Source organism: Hemitrygon akajei, unplaced genomic scaffold, assembly GCF_048418815.1.
Source record: "Hemitrygon akajei unplaced genomic scaffold, sHemAka1.3 Scf000050, whole genome shotgun sequence".
Taxonomy (NCBI): Eukaryota; Metazoa; Chordata; class Chondrichthyes; order Myliobatiformes; family Dasyatidae; genus Hemitrygon; species Hemitrygon akajei.
Window position 1 is genome coordinate 5,382,145 of NW_027331936.1, and position 16,247 is coordinate 5,398,391.

A 16,247-nucleotide genomic window follows, 5' to 3' on the forward strand; every position below is an offset into this window, starting at 1 on the left:
TATATAAAACACCCTAATTCTGGCCCTCATTACCGAAGAAGAAATAACTAAAGCAATGAAAAGCATGAAACAAGGTAACGCCACTGGACCTGATGGAATTTCAGTGGAAATGATACAAGCCCTAGAAGATCTGGGAGTAGATATTCTTTTTGAAGAGTTTAATGGCACTTATGAGTCTGGTGTATTGCCTGACGATCTCTTGAAATCAGTATTTATAACTCTGCCTAAAATTCCTCGAACTATTGACTGCGAAAATTATAGAACAATCAGTCTTATGAGTCACATAACAAAGATTTTGTTGAGAATTGTTCTGAGTCAAATTAAAAACAATTTAAGTCCAGAAACATCTGAACTGTAATATGGATTTATTGAGGATAGAGGAACTAGGAATGCAATTTTCATACTACTAATGCTTTCAGAAAGGGCAATTGAATATCAAAATGATGTATTTTTATGTTTTATTGATTTCACTAAAGCATTCGACAAAGTGCAACATGAAAAATTATTTCAAATTCTCATTCAACTAAACATTGACGGAAGGGACAAATAACCGCTTCAAATTTCATATTGTAATCAAACGGTGGCGGTAAAAGATGATGATAATATAAGCAGTTGGACTAAAATTAAAAGGGAAGTTAGACAGAGATGCGTTGCCTCACAAAAAGTATTTAATATCTATACTGAAATGATTCTCAGAGAAACAGAAGACCTAGATGGGATAAAAATTGGAGATGTTTCCATCAACAATATAAGATATGCAGACGATACCACTCTAATAGCAAGTGCTGCAGAACACCTACCAATTCTCCTGGACAAAGTAGTACAAACAAGTGCAGATTTTGGTCTAACCATTAACTGTAAAAAAATAAGTATGTGGTAATATCAAAAGAGCAGGATACTCCCAACTGCAAGTTGCCCGTCAGTAACAAAAGAGATTGAACAAAAGACCAGCGTTAGTTACCTCGGTAGCTTTATATCACAAGATGCTAGAAGTAAAGTAGAAATAAAAAGATTTGCCATTGCCAAAATCAACTTCCAAAAAATGAAACCCATTTTTACCAACAGACACATTTCTATGACAACAAGGCTCAGGCTACTAAAATGTTACATCTGGTCAATCTTGCTGTGTGCTTCCGAAACGTGGACTATAACATCAGAGCTCCAAAGAAACATAGAAGCAACAGAAATGTGTTTTTTAGAAGAATGTTGAAAATATCACATAGAGACAGGGTAGCTAACGACACAGTACTCCAACGTACCCACACCAAAAGTTCTTTAATGAGAACATTAAATGAGAGGGAACTTCAATTCCCGGGGCATGTCATCAGAAAGGGAGAAATAGGATGTCTTACATTGCAAGGCCGTATGCCTGGGAAACGCGGAAGAGGAAGGCAAAGAAGAACATATATAGACAGCGTGAAAGAACTAACAGATCTAAATGTGCGAGATATCATTGACGCTGTGAGGGATCATTGGATGTGGAGAGCCATGATCGCCCAAGCGTGTAACGCGCAAGGCACATACAGAAGAAGTATCAATGTCAGTCTCATATGTCCAGACACTCCTGTGATTAACGTCACTTTATGGACAGACAATCAATCTTTTTAAACTATCATACTTCAGGTATAGTGTTTTGTTTATTATTGTGGTCTCCATCATTTTGGTTTTTTCTTCTGTCCTGAGTAACAATTATTTTGTTCTCCTTTACACTTGTTACTGGATTGACATTAAACAATTTTGAATCTTGAAACCTGGGTAAAATACCACGACCAACCACATTATCTATGTTCCCTTTTGATTTCATGAACTCTTATAATGTCACCCTCATTCTCCTCTGCAATGAAGACCCAGCTCGGCCAAAAGCTTCCTATGACTCGGCCCTCTAGTTCAGGCAACATCTTCAGCAATCTCTTCTGCACCCTCGCCAGCTTGATAATATATTTACTACAGTAGGGTGAACACAACGGGACATAATACTCTGTGTAGCCATGTACATTCACATACAAATCAATGGCATGAATAATAAATTACAGAGGTCTCAACACTGACACTCACATCCTACTCGTCACAGGCCTCCATTCGCTAGAACCATCTACATTCATCCCCCTCTCCTTCTTGTTCTCGAGTCCGGTGTGAATCCACCTCGCCAGGTCCCTGTGAATCCCACGCGACCGAACCTCCCCGATCAGCTGCCATGCGGGAACTTGTTACAGACTTTACCAAAGTTCAGATGAACAACATCACTGCCCAACTTCACCTAACGTCCTAGTTCATTCTTTTTTTAAAAAACTTTTTTTATTGAGTTTTCAAATGATTACAGAAAGAAAAACATATATACCCTTCCCCCCTCCCCTTAGCCCCTCCCCCTAACATCCCTATAGAAAAAAAAAGGAAAAAAAAGAAAGAAAGAAAGAGCGCCTGGATATCGGAAGATCCCCATATGCTCCATGGAGTTCGTAATAACTTTAGTATATATATTTATTTATTTCCCCAAATAACCAATTATTTTATCTTCGGAGCACCTATATATTTAATCCTGTCTTTTGTAAATAAGGGCGCCAAATTTTCAAAAATGTTTCATATTTATCTCTTAAATTATAAGTAATTTTTTCAAGTGGAATACAGCTGGAAATTTCATTCTTCCAACGATCTATACTTAAGTATGAATCCGATTTCCAAGTAACTGCAATAGCCTTTTTGGCTACAGCCAGTGCAATTTTTATGATTTCTTTCTGATATTTATTCAATTTGGGTTTCGATTTTATCCCTTCAATATCGCCTAATAAAAATAATATTGGATTATGTGGAAGCTGTGTTCCAATAATTTGTTCCAATAAAACTCTTAAATTTGTCCAAAAAGTTTGAATTTTAAAACAAAACCAAGTAGAATGTAAAAAAGTACCGATTTCTTGGTTACATCGGAAACACTGATTAGATAAATTTGGGTTTAATTTATTTATTTTTTGTGGTGTAATATATAATTGATGTAAAAATTATATTGCACTAATCTTAACCGGACATTTATTGTATTTGTCACACTATCAAGACATAGTCTTGACCAATTTGTTTCTTCAATTTTAATATTCAAGTCACTTTCCCATTTTTGTCTTGACTTATGGACTCCTTGTTTAAATGCCTGTTTTTGAATCAAGCTATACATTCAAGAAATAATTTTTTTAGTTTTTCCTTTTTGAATTAAAGTTTCTATTTCATTAGATTTCGGCAATAACATTGTTTGACCTAATTTTTCTCTTAGATAAACCCTTAATTGGAAGTAACAAAAAAGTGTGTTGTTTGATACTTTATATTTATTCTTTAATTGATCAAATGACATTAATATACCTCCTTCAAAACAATCTCCTATATATCTAATACCTTTTTGAAACCAATTATATAAAAGTTGATTATCCATTGTAAAAGGAATAAGTCTATTTTGAATTAAAGATCTCTTTGCTAATAAAGATTTCTTTGTCTCATCATCAACATTTATCTTATTCCATAAGTCAATCAAATGTTTTAATATAGGAGATTCTTTCTTTTCCCGTATCCATTTAGATTCCCATTTATATATAAAATCTTCTGGTGTATTTTCTCCTATTTTATCTAGTTCTATTCTAATCCATGCCGGTCTACCTTTCTCAAAAAAAGATGCAATACGCCCTAGTTCATTCTTATCTAATCTCCAAAATACTTGACAGATATGATATCCTATTGGACAGTGTAGACGGTGATTTCCCCATAACCAATGCCCGACCACTCGGGATTTCAGCTTCACTGCAGACTGAGAAAATTCCGATCACAGCTGCAGAATTACCAACCTGGACTGTAGCCCGTATACTGCCAGTTCCATATCATCAGAGTCACCAGCCCAATATTATCACCCATACAAAGACGCCTTGGTGCCGGCAATTTGCCGTGGAGTTCCTGCCAGTTCCGATTCACAAACTAAAGTGGAATTGGAAGCTAATGACCCTCTGCCGAAGCTGGTGCTCAGGCCGTTTCCCCGGTCTGAAAAGAGGATACAATTCAGCCTGACCCCAGCAGCTAAACCGAGCACATTTGATCACAATCTTCCTGCTGTGTGGGATCTTGCCCAGCACAGCTGGCTGCCATGTTTCCTGCAGTGTAGCAGGAACAAAATGTAAAATTATAAAGTAGAAAATGCTGGGAGCTCAGTACATCAGACTACATCTCTGAAAGGACAAATGGTGGAAGACCCAGTTCCAGAACGGAGACCGTTCAAGATGCTGCCGATCTGCTGAACGTCTCCAGTATTTTCACCTCCTTACTTTAAATTTCCTGCAACTGTAGTATTGTCGCCATCTTCATTTTAACGCACAGATAGTAACTGATTGCCACCCTAGACTGTAAATGCCACCCCACCCCAAACAATTTGTTAGTTCTGAGTTCATTCTGACCCTGGTGTAATACATCCCACACAGTCAATGCTCACAGCATCCTTTCCTCCCACTATCACTCTGTTACATTTGCTCCCGAGGCCACTGTCTCCACGCCGAGAGGCGGTGACCACAGAGCGATAAAAACTGCAACACTTGCTGCAGCTCTGACGGGCCGTTACCCTGGAAACAGAGGAAGTGGTTCACAGAAAATAACCGAAAAAGGAAATAACAAACTCAACATCAGATGCTTTGAGTTCCATTATGACAAAGATTAACACTGCAGCCATTTTGTAACGGTGAATCAAAAATTGAAATGGTTGCTTTTACCCTGCCACGTGCTGTGTCCAACTAAACCTTTGGTATTCCTAGCGAACAATAACTAACTAATTAACTAACTAGCTAACTAACTAACTAATTAAATAAATTAATAAGCAAACAAACAAACAAACAAACAAATAAATAAATAGAAAGGTGCAATACAAAACTTCACAAGGAAGACAAAGTTTAGAAGAGAGATTGCTGAAATATATCATTGCGGCATTGGGATACAGGCTGGGCAAACATGAACAAGACTTAACTCTCGCATTAATAGGGCCAGACATCGGGAAACCCTGTCAGCATTTCGGCAAGTCGTAGCAATGGAAAGAAGAAGGAATTTAACTTCCCAGTCCCCCGAGAGGACGTGAGAGATCTGGATCTCACTGTCCTGTCTGAACGGGGAAAGATGAAACTACTCATACACGTGGAGGAGTCTCCCGAGGGTGCGATTACTCTGCTTAACCCTCGAGTCTGCAAGAACACAACGGGCTGAACGGCCGCTTCCAGTGTGCTGGAAATATGTAAAACAATTATCGACCCCAGGCGTCGATCCAGGTGAAGTTTGGATCCGATACCGGGCCGGGTGATGGAGGTAAAGTTCACCAGGTACATCTTAATGGATGGGTTCAGTCTCGGCATCACCACCTCATCCCGCTCCTGGGACCAGAACACCAGGGGTTGAGCGGCGGCTCATCTCAGGCGGTTCGGTGTGAAGGTCCCATAACCCGGACCGACCCCGGCAGGTTGTGTTCAGGAAGCGGGACGAGGCCGCCATTTCGAGGAAGTTAACGGGACTCTCTGCACAACATCAGGTTTCCCTCCCCTGGGATCGGCTTCAGTACTCACCGATGGGAAATCCTCGGTCGCGTTCACCCCGAGTGACCCGCCACAATATTGACCGATGGGAACTTGATCAATTTGCCCCGCAGACAGCGATCGGTCCACCGGCTCCACGCCGACGATCCGCTTCAACAGAGAACGGAAATAAAACCCCGCCCATCCGGACACTGTGAGAGCGGGGGCGGGGCCTCGGAAGCGTAAACAGCGGATGCTGCTGATCTGCGTTTGAAATGGGAGCGAGAAACTTGTCGGGTGGAGGGTCTCCCGTCTGAACCGATGACTCTGCTCTTCGCCCCTCACACACTGCCCGACCCACCGCATTTTAACTATACCGATAACGCATTTTACACGTTATTTCATATTTACACCAGCTACATTTTTTATTTTGCCCTCGGTACCTTTGGCGTCCCCATTGCTCCACCTCTCCGATCTCGGAGTTACGGATTCGATTCCCATCCCGATCCGATACACAAGTCAGACGCGAAAAGGTTTCATTCAAATCACTTCTATCTTTATAAGTAATAATATTATTCACATTCCTCCAGCCTCACTGGACAGGATCACTGAAACATCAAGTGAGAAACAGCAGGAGAAGGCCATTCAGCCCCTCTAACCATCAACAAGATGGCGGCTGCTCTCCCATCTCAGCCACATGTTTCTGCCCGGTCCTCATTTCCTCGATCCCCTCGGTCCCCACACATCTGCCGGCCTGTTTTATGTGAAGACGATCAGTGAGACTTCGTCGTCCTCCAGGAATCAGTGTGGTAAATCTCTAAACCATATACTCTATAACCTTTTTGTTAATCCTTCATTGAATTAAATTCCATTTCTGCAGCCCCTTGTTGCCCCAACCACTCACCTCCCACCCCTGTCACTGTTTCCACCTTCCCACCTCCCCTCTCACCTGGATCCACCTCTCACTCCCCAGTTCTTGCCCCATCCCCACCCTCACCTTTTTTCCCTGACTATTTCCCGTCCACACTCAGTCCAGAGGGAGGGTCTCGGCCTGAAGTGTTGACGGTCCATTTCCCTCCACAGATGCTGCCCGACCCACTGATTTCCTCCGGCAGTTTGTCCTTTAGTCTGTATAACCCGTGTTAGTATGGCGAGCGGGATTTTACACCATATTCCAGGTACAATCTTAACAAAACCCAAATAATTGTTACGGTAATTATCATACTTAAACAGTAGAAAGCTTGCAAAGGCTGGAAGTCCAAAGCAACACACAGAGAATGCTGGAGGAACTCAGCACAACAGGCAGTATCTATGGAGAAGAGTAAATAGTCCACATTTTGGACCACGAGCCTTTTTCATTACTGAGGGATGGGGGGTGGAGAAGTGATCTGAATATAAAGGTCGGGGAAGCGAAAATGGCGAACTGGAAGCTGATAGGTGATAGGTGAAGTCAAGCCATGAGCGGGTCAAGGGCAGGAGATGAAAGAATTGGAGCGTCGTCAATAGGAATAAGGGAAAGAGGAGACCCGGGGGGAAGTAATAGACTGGTGAGCAGAAATGAAAGTTCAGAGTGGGGAATAGAGAAGTGGGTGGGGGGGATTTGATTAGTGGAAGGAGAATTCAATATCCATTCAATCAAGTTGGAGGGTACCCGGATGGAATATAAGGTGTTGCTCCTCCACCCTCTGGGTGGTCTCATCTTGGCACACGAGGAGGCCATTGATCGAGACGTCGGAATGGGAATCAGAATTGAAATGTTTGGCCACTGCGAAGTCCCCCTTGTGGCAGATGATATAGAGATGCTCGACATAACGGTCTCCCAATTGATGGCGGATCTCACCAATGTAAAGGAGGCCGCATCGGGAGCACCGGACACAATAGATGACCTCAGTAGATTCGCAGTGAAGTGTTGCCTCACCTGGAAGGACTGTTTTGTGTCTGAATGGAGCTGAGGGAGGAGGGGTACGGGTAGGTGTAGCACTTAGGCCGTATGCAGGGATAAGTATCTGGAGGAAAATTAGTGAGGATGGGTGAATGAACAAGGGGATTGTGGAGGGAGTGAACCCTGTTGACCCCTGTTTGTGACATCCTGAACAGATGTGTATCAATGCAATCCCTACATTCATTAGTTATCTCTCTATTGCAACTTCAATATCATATATTTCCATACAGTAAATGCTCAAGGCATCCGGGCCTCCACTCCGGCTCCTGAGGCCACTGAGGGGCGGTGACCAGAGAGCGATAAAAATGTTCAACACTCTGTAGCTCTGCTGGGCTGTTACCCTGGTGATGGGGGAAGTGGCTCAGCAGAATTAACTGAAAATAGGAAATAAGGAACAACCTCACATACTTTGAGTTTCATTGTGACAAAGATGAAAGCTGAGCTCTCAGCCATTTTGTAATTGGGAAACTACAATTCTAATGGCTGTTTTAACCCTGTCTCGAGGTGCCTCCATTAAATCTGTTAGTAGTTTAATCTCTACAGAACTTACAGCAGTGCCGAAGCTGTTACAAACTCAAAACACATTGTTGGATTCGAAATGTCTGTTTCAAATGTGAAATATAGGATATTTACAAAGGGCATCACACAATGCATTGTGGTGATAACCATTAAGGGTCCTTATTTATTCAATTAAGTAGTTAAAATGCCATTATATTCTTGTGCCTGCAATTAACCTATAACTACGTTCAACACTAGGTATTCATACAGGTGATATTCAGATCCTGTTACTGGCCAGAAGTATGGAAGATAAAGTCCCTATATACAACTGAATACATTGAGAGTGTGATCTTAGATCCTAGACTCCTCTCCTGTTTAAAACATCTTGTCCTAACACTATATCCAGCACTCAGGATTTCATTGACATTTCTGTTCCCAGAGTCACCACCCCTCCATTGAGAACAGGCCCAGAGACACAAAATGCCCGTCATACATAAAACTTTTCATTCCATAATCACCCTTGTGAAATTTGTAAACAACAACTGTAATGAGCACATTTCCACGAATTGGTGGCAGGATAATTTATTGAGAGAAACTGTGCTTTCCTTACTGCCCTGTTAACGGTCACAAGATATCTCCCGATGTTCAGTGTGCCAATCTATGCATGGAGCCGAAAGAGATGGGAGAGATTTTCAACAAATTCTGTGTGCCTGTGTTTCCTTGGGAGACAGGAAGAGACTGTGGAAATGACGAAAGCCGGCCAGATCATGGATTGTGTACGGATTACACAACAGGTGCTTGCTGTCTTGAAGTAAATTAGGATGGATAAATCCCCATGAATAGGGTAGAGGCTGCAGGAGCCCTGCCGGACACGGATGTTGTTGGTATTTAAGGAGTAGAGTTACAGGGGTCGGTTGAACAGGTTAGAAATTGATTCCCTGAAACACAGGAGAATGAGGGGAGATACTAGCAGGGGTTCCCAAATTTTTTGTTTGTCATGGATCCCTACCATTAACTGGAGGGTTTGTGGGCCCCAGGTTGGGAACCCCGGCTAGAGGTAAAGACAACTATGATGGTAGAAATAGGGTGAATGCTGGAAGGGTTTTGCCCCTCATGTTCAGTGTGGTCATGGGTTTGGGGCAAAAAGTGAAATATTAAACGGGAATCGGAGTAGGAACAATCTCACTCAGAGGGTGACATGAATGCGGATGCAGGTTTCAAATGCAAATAGGAGAAGTCTGTATGGGCGCATGGATGAGGGAGGTGTTCAGGGATATGGTCTGGGTGCATGTGGATGGGTTCAGGCAGAGGAAGGCACAGTCGAGATGGGCCGAAAGCCCTGTTTCGGTGCTGTGAAATGGCGAATTTAAATTGAATGTCCTACACAAGTCTATTTACCAGGAGACTAAATCATTCCAACTTAATGTTCGAGAATCCTGCAAGCTCAAGGAACACTCTACAGATAAAGAATATCAGTGGAGAGGAACAAAGTTAATGCTCCAACCCCCTATGTCGGAATGGTTTCAAACAATTTCTGATTTGATTTCAAATCAAATCAACTTGAATGTTTCTTTAATTTCCAGCTGCTCACAGACAGACGACAGTGAGTGGGGATTTCCAAACACGGAGAGAATACTGAACCCAGGGTAGATAAACAAGAATGCAAACACTGAACAGTTCGTTCCAGACACTCACTCGTTCTGTGTCTTGAGATTACCCCTCAGGCCTCTCTGGCCTCTCCGCTCCATTGTATCTGTGCCCTTTGGGTTTGGACTCCCCAACCCCGAGAAACAATCCTTGATATATATTGACTGGACATCAAAGGCAATACAGACTACGTTAGAAATAAAAGCTTTGACTGTACCAGTGATACCACCTCCCCGGCCCCCCGTGCTTCGAGGCACCCAACACAAACCAGCCACGAAAGCTACTCGCTCCTACGTTTGAATAGATTGCAATAGGTACACTTAATATCAAAGAAGTGTATAAAATATACATCCTGAAATTATCTTTCTTCGCAAACATCCATGAAAACAGAGGAGTGCCCTGAAGAATGAATGACAGTTAAATGTTAGAATCCCAAATCCCACCCCTCAAGCTTCCCCTCCCATGCATAAGCAGCAGCAAAGCAACAACCACTCCCCCCCCCCCGAGCAAAAAAAAAGCATCGGCAACCCCCATGGAACAATCAAGCGCGCAGCAAAGCATCAATAAAGACACAGACTTGCAGAACCCTAAAGACTACTCGTTCACCTGATAATTCGAAATACCACAGTGTGTGTGTCTCTCTCTCACCCTCTCTCTCTCCCTCTCTCTCACCTCTGTCTCACTGACACACTCTCTCTCTCCCTCCCTCTCTCGCTCTCCCTTCCCCTCTCTCCCTCCCACTCTCTTTCTCCCCCTCTCTCTCCCACCTCTCCCCCCTCCAAATAAGGGAAAAAAGGTGTCATAATTTCACAGGTGAGCAGCCACTCTCTGTAACAACAATGAACAGACTCTGCCGAGTTCCAACCCCTGTGAGGCTGCCAGGGCAGAAACATCCCAGGCCGAGTGCTCATCAGTGTGGGCACCAGTTCACTGATGACTTCACGGCCATCGTCAACACTTCACTTAAGCAGGCTTCACATCGGCCAGCATCGTCCCTGCACCAAAGAACTATATACCTTCAGAATGAAACGACTACCGCCGGGTGGAACTGACACCAATCATCACAAAGAGCGTGAAACGGCCGGTAATGACACAAATCAATAACTCCAATCCTGCCGCACTGGTTACTCACCAATATTCTTACTGACAGAACCGCTCTGTAACAAATTCCAACTCTACCATCTAAATACAGCCCTGTGCAACTGGGTGTTGGACTACTGAAACAACCGGCTTCAGGAAGTCAGGATATAGAACACTCCTCTCTCCCAATCATCCTCAACACGGACTGTGTGCTGAGCCCATTGCTGTACACTCTGTTCACACATGACCGCACGGCCAAACACCCGGGGAATCACATTGTCAAGTTCGCCAAAGACACGACAGTTGTGGGGTCGATCACTTATCAATGAGATGACATAGAGAGAGAAGGGCTCAAGGCCGGGTACACCCCAACCCACAAACTCACCCCACCACACCCTCATTACCACGAGTTTAACATTTCCTGGCACCCACCATATGTACAGATACTCCTGTGCCTAACGTCACTTTATGGACATACTACCAATGTTTTAAGCTATGACATGTTTTTATATAATTCTGATATTTATCTCTGCGATTTTTGTTCCTGCATGAGATCCACAGCAACAATGATTTATGTTCCCCTTTACAACAGTTCACTGGATTGACATTAAACAATCCTGTGTATTGAACCCTGGGGAGAATACCACGACCACCCACATTATCTGTACACCCTCCTGATTTTATAAACTCCGATAATGTTACCGCCATTCTCCTGTGGAATAAAGATCCAGCTCGGCCAACCTCTCCCTATAACTCGGCCCTCTAATCCAGGCAGCATCTTAAACAAACTCTTCTGCGCCCTGATAATGGCTTTCCTACGATAGTATGAAAAGAAAACACGTATTTAATTTTCGGTGTAGTCTTACCAACAATTTATATAACTACAATACAATGTCCATAATCGAGAACTCAATGCCTAACTGATGAAGGCCAGCATGATTAAATCCTTCTTTTCCACCCTCGATACTTGCCCATCCACTTTCAGTGAACTGTACTCCTGTACTCCCAGATCGCACTGTTCCACAGCACTCCATGACCTCCCATTCACTATACCAGTCCCACCCTGGTTCGACTGCCAAAAATCACCATCTCTCACTTGTCCAAGTCGAAACCATTTGCCATTTCTCAACCTATCTCTATAACTGACCCAAGGGCCCCTTGAAATTATTTGTAACCTGTTGCAATATGAAAAACAAACTTGCTAACGGTGCCAGGTATTCACGTCAAATCAATGGCATGAATAATGAAATACAGAGGTCCCAATACTGACACGCACATCCCACTCGTCACGGGCATCCCTTCGCTAAATCCAATTTCAGTCATCTCCCTCTGCTTCCTGTCATTGAACCCGGTGTGAAACCACCTCGCAAGCTCCCCGTGAATCTCACGTGACCTAACCTTCCAGATGAGCTGCCACGCAGGATCTTGTTCGAGGCTTTACCAAAGTCCGCTTAGACAAAATCTCTGCCCTACGTCATCTATCTCCATCGTTACCTTTTCGGTCATCTCCAGAATATTTGTGAGGTATGATGTCCCAAAATATCTGAGAGGTATGATGTCCCAAAATATTTGAGAGGTATAATGTCCCACTGGGAATTGCGGTCGGTGATTTCCCCATAACCAATGTCTAACCAGCTTCACTGCAGATTGAGGAAATTCCAATCCGTGCTGTAGAATTACCAGCCCGGATTGAAGTCCATATACTGTGAGTTGCATGTTCTTAGAGACTCCATCCCTACATTATAACCCAGTCACAGATGCTTTGTTGCTGGCCATTTGACGTTGTGTTCCTGCCATTTTCGGTTCACAAACTAAGGGCAGAGGGGACCCTCAGGATCTTCTGCCTGCGTTGTTGTTCAGGCTGGTTTACCGGGCTGTAGATTGTGAGAGGATACGGATACACTTCGGCTTGTCTCCAGCAGCTAAACTATCTTTGATCACTGTCTTCTTGCACTGTGGGATCTTGCTCAGCACAGTTGGCTGCGATGTTTCCCTCAGGGTAGCAGAAACACAATGTAAAATTATAAACAGAAAATGCTGGGAACTCAGTACATCAGGGTACATCCGTGAAGGAGAAATGGTGGAAGACCCAGTTTCAGAACTGGGACTGTCCGAGATACTGCTGATCTGCTGAATGTTTCCAGCATTCAACCATTTTACTTTAAATTTCCTGCAGTAGCAGTTTCTCTTATTTTTAATGTAAAGATATTAACTGATTGGAGGGTTGCGGATGTTGTTCCTTTATTCAATAAAGGCAGTAGAGATCGCCCAGGAAATTATACACCAACGAGCCTTGCTTCAGAGTTTGGTAAATTGATCGGGAAGATCCTGAGAGGCAGGATTTATGGACATTTGGAGTGGCATAATATAATAAGGAATAGTCCGCATGGGTTAGTCAAAGGCAGGTCGTGCCTTACGAGCCTAATTGAATTTTTTGAGGATGTGATGAAACGCATTGATGAAGAAAGAGTAGCAGATGTAATGTATATGCATTTCAGCAAGGCATTTGATAAGGTACACCATGCAAGGCTTATTAAGAAAGTAAGGAGGCACGAGGTCCGAGGGGTCATTGCTTTCTGGATCCAGAACTGGCTTGCCAATAGAAGGCAAAGTGTTGTTGTAGACGGGTCATATTCTGCATAGAGGTCGGTGACCAGTGCTGTACCTCAAGGATCTGTTCTGGCACCATTTCTCTTCGTAATGTTTATAAATGACCTGGATGAGGAAGTGAAGGGATGGGTTAGTAAATTCGATGATGACACAAAGGTCGGGGGTGTTGTGGATAGTGCGGAGGGCTGTCAGAGGTTACAGCGGGACATTGATAGGATTCAAAACTGGGCTGAGAAGTGGCAGACGGAGTTCAACCCAGATAAGTGTGAAGTGGTTGATTTGGTAGGTCAAATATGACGGCAGAATATAGAATTAACGGCGACTCATGGCAGTGTGGAGGATCAGAGGGATCTTGGCATCCGATTCCATAGGACACTCAAAACTGCTGCGCAGGTTGACTCTGTGGTTCAGAAGGCATGTGGTGTGTTGAACTTCATCAATCGTGGGATTGAGTTCAAGGCCCAAGAGGTAATGTTACAGCTATACAGCATCCAGGTCAGACCCCATTTGGAGTACTGTGCTGAGTTCTGGTCACCTCACTACAGAAAGGATGTGGAAAACATAGAAAGGGTGCAAAAGTGATTTACAAGGATTTTTCTGGTTTGGGAGCAACCCTTATGGGAATAGGATGGGTGAACTTGTTCTTTTCTTCTTGAAATGGAGGATGAGAGGTGACCTGATAGAGGTGTATTAGATGATGAGAGGCATTGATCCTGTGGATTGTCAGAGGCTTTTTCCCAGGGCACAGTTTTAAAATGCTTGTAAGTAGGTACAGAGGCGATGTCAGGGCTAAGTTTCTTTTACGCAGACAGTGGTGAGTGCGAGGAATGGGCTGCCGGCGGCGGTGGTGGAGGCGGATACAGTACGGTCTTTTAAGAGACTTTTGGATAGGTATGTGAAGCTTAGAAGAAAAGAGGGCTGGTATCCCTAGGAAATCTCTAAAGTACGTTCATGTTTGGGACAGCACTGTTGGCCGAAGGGTCTGTGCATTGTGCTGTAGGTTCTCTATGTTTCTATGCTTCTGTGTTCTCAGTTCATTCCATACAGCCAATACTCACAGCATCCTTTCCTCACACTATCATGCTGCTGTATTTACTCCCGAGGCCACTCTCCCTACCCTGAGAGGCAGTGAACACAGAGCGATAAAAAAGGTGCAACTCTTCTTGCAGCTCTAGTGGGCCGTTACCCTGGAAACAGAGGAAGTGGCTCACCAAAAATAACCGAAAAGGGGAATAACAAACTCAACATCGTATGCTGTGAGTTTAATTATGATAAAGTTTAACACTGCAGCCATTTTGAAATGAAGAATCTAAAATTGTGAAGTCTGCTTTTGACGTGCAACTTTTAATTAATCGTCTAGTAGCTCTGGCTAACAAAAATGATCAATACTTAGCGATCAATAATATATTAACCACTGCCGTGAATATACCTAGTGACAGCCTCAATAACCATCTGTTGCAACAAACTCCACAAATCGACAAATTAAGGGGAACATAAATCATTGTTGCTGTGGATCACATGCAGGAACAAAAATCACAAAGAGATAAATATCCGAATTATTAAAAAAAAACATGTCATAGCTTAAAACATTGGTGATATGTCCATAAACTGACGTTAGGCACAGGAGTATCTGTACATATGGTGAGTGCCAGGAAATGTTAAACTCGTGGTAATGAGGGTGTGGTGGGGTGAGTTTGTGGGTTGGGGTGTACCCGGCCTTGAGCCCTTCTCTCTCTATGTCATTTCATTGATATGTGATGGACCCCACACTGTCGTGTCGTTGGCGAACTTGACAATGTGATTCCCCGGGTGTTTGCCCGTGCGGTCATGTGTGAACAGAGTGTACAGCAATGGGCTCAGCACACAGCCTGTGTTGAGGATGACTGGGAGTGAGGAGTGTTCTACATCCTAACTTTCTGAAGCCGGTTGTTTCAGTAATCTCACACCCAGTTGCACAGGGGTTTATTTAGATGGTACTGCAAATCTGTGTTTTTATTGATGCATTGCTGCACGCTTGAGTGTTCGGTGGGGGTTCCAGATGTTTTTTGTTTGCAGGTGCGGGGGGGATGTTGCTTTGCTGCTGCTTACGCATGGGAGAGGAGCTTGGGGTGGGATTTTTTGGGTTCTAACATTTAACTGTCATTCATTCTTTAGGGCACTCCTCTGTTTTCATGGATTTTTGCGAAGAAAAATAATTTCAGGATGTATATCGTATACATTTCCCTAATATTAAATGTACCTATTACAATCTATTCAAACGTAGGATGGGGTAGCTTTCGTGGCTGGATTGTGTTGGGTGCCTCGAAGCATTGTTCAGAGTGCGTTACGTACCTAACGTAGTCTGCAATGCCGTTGATGCCCAGTCAAATATACGAAGGCTTGTTCCCCAGGGTTAGGGAGTCCGAAGCCAGAGGACACAGATACAATGGAGCAGAGAGACCAGAGAGACCTGCGATTTAATCTCAATACACAGAGCGAGTGAGTGTCTGGAACGAGCTGCGCAGTATTTGTATCGTTGGTTATCTACCCGGGGATCAGTATTCCCACCGTGTTTGGAAATTCCCGCTGCTGTCACCTATCTCTCAGCAGCTGGAAATTAAAGGAACGATCATATTGTTAGAGACCTGAAATCAGGTCAGAAAATGTTTGAAGCCATTCCGACACAGGGGGTTGGAGCTGAAGCATTAACTTTGTTCCTCTCCATAGATATTCTTTATCTGCAGAGTGGTTCTTGTAGTTGCAGCGTTTTAGAACTTACGTTGAAATGATTTATTCTCCTAGGAAATAGACTTATGTAGGACGTTCAATTTAAATTCGCTCTCTTACAGCACAGAAAAAGGGCTTTCAGCCCATCTAGTCTGTGCCTTCCTCTGCCTGGACCCATCCACTTGCACCCAGACCATATCCCTCAATACCTCCCTCATCCATGTAACCATACAAACTTCTCCTATATACCA

The 16,247-nt window shown here is 43.5% G+C and overlaps 1 protein-coding gene across 1 annotated transcript in view; it reads right to left on the bottom strand.

The window, feature by feature from the left end:
* The window catches only part of LOC140721097 (NACHT, LRR and PYD domains-containing protein 12-like), a 69,220-nt gene extending 63,547 nt beyond the window's left edge, over positions 1 to 5,673 (bottom strand). The window contains exon 1 of the mRNA XM_073035962.1: positions 5,565 to 5,673. The gene's annotated coding sequence lies outside the window, so the exon portion shown is untranslated. The remainder of the gene's footprint in view (positions 1 to 5,564) is intronic.
* Positions 5,674 to 16,247: the final 10,574 nt, after the last annotated feature.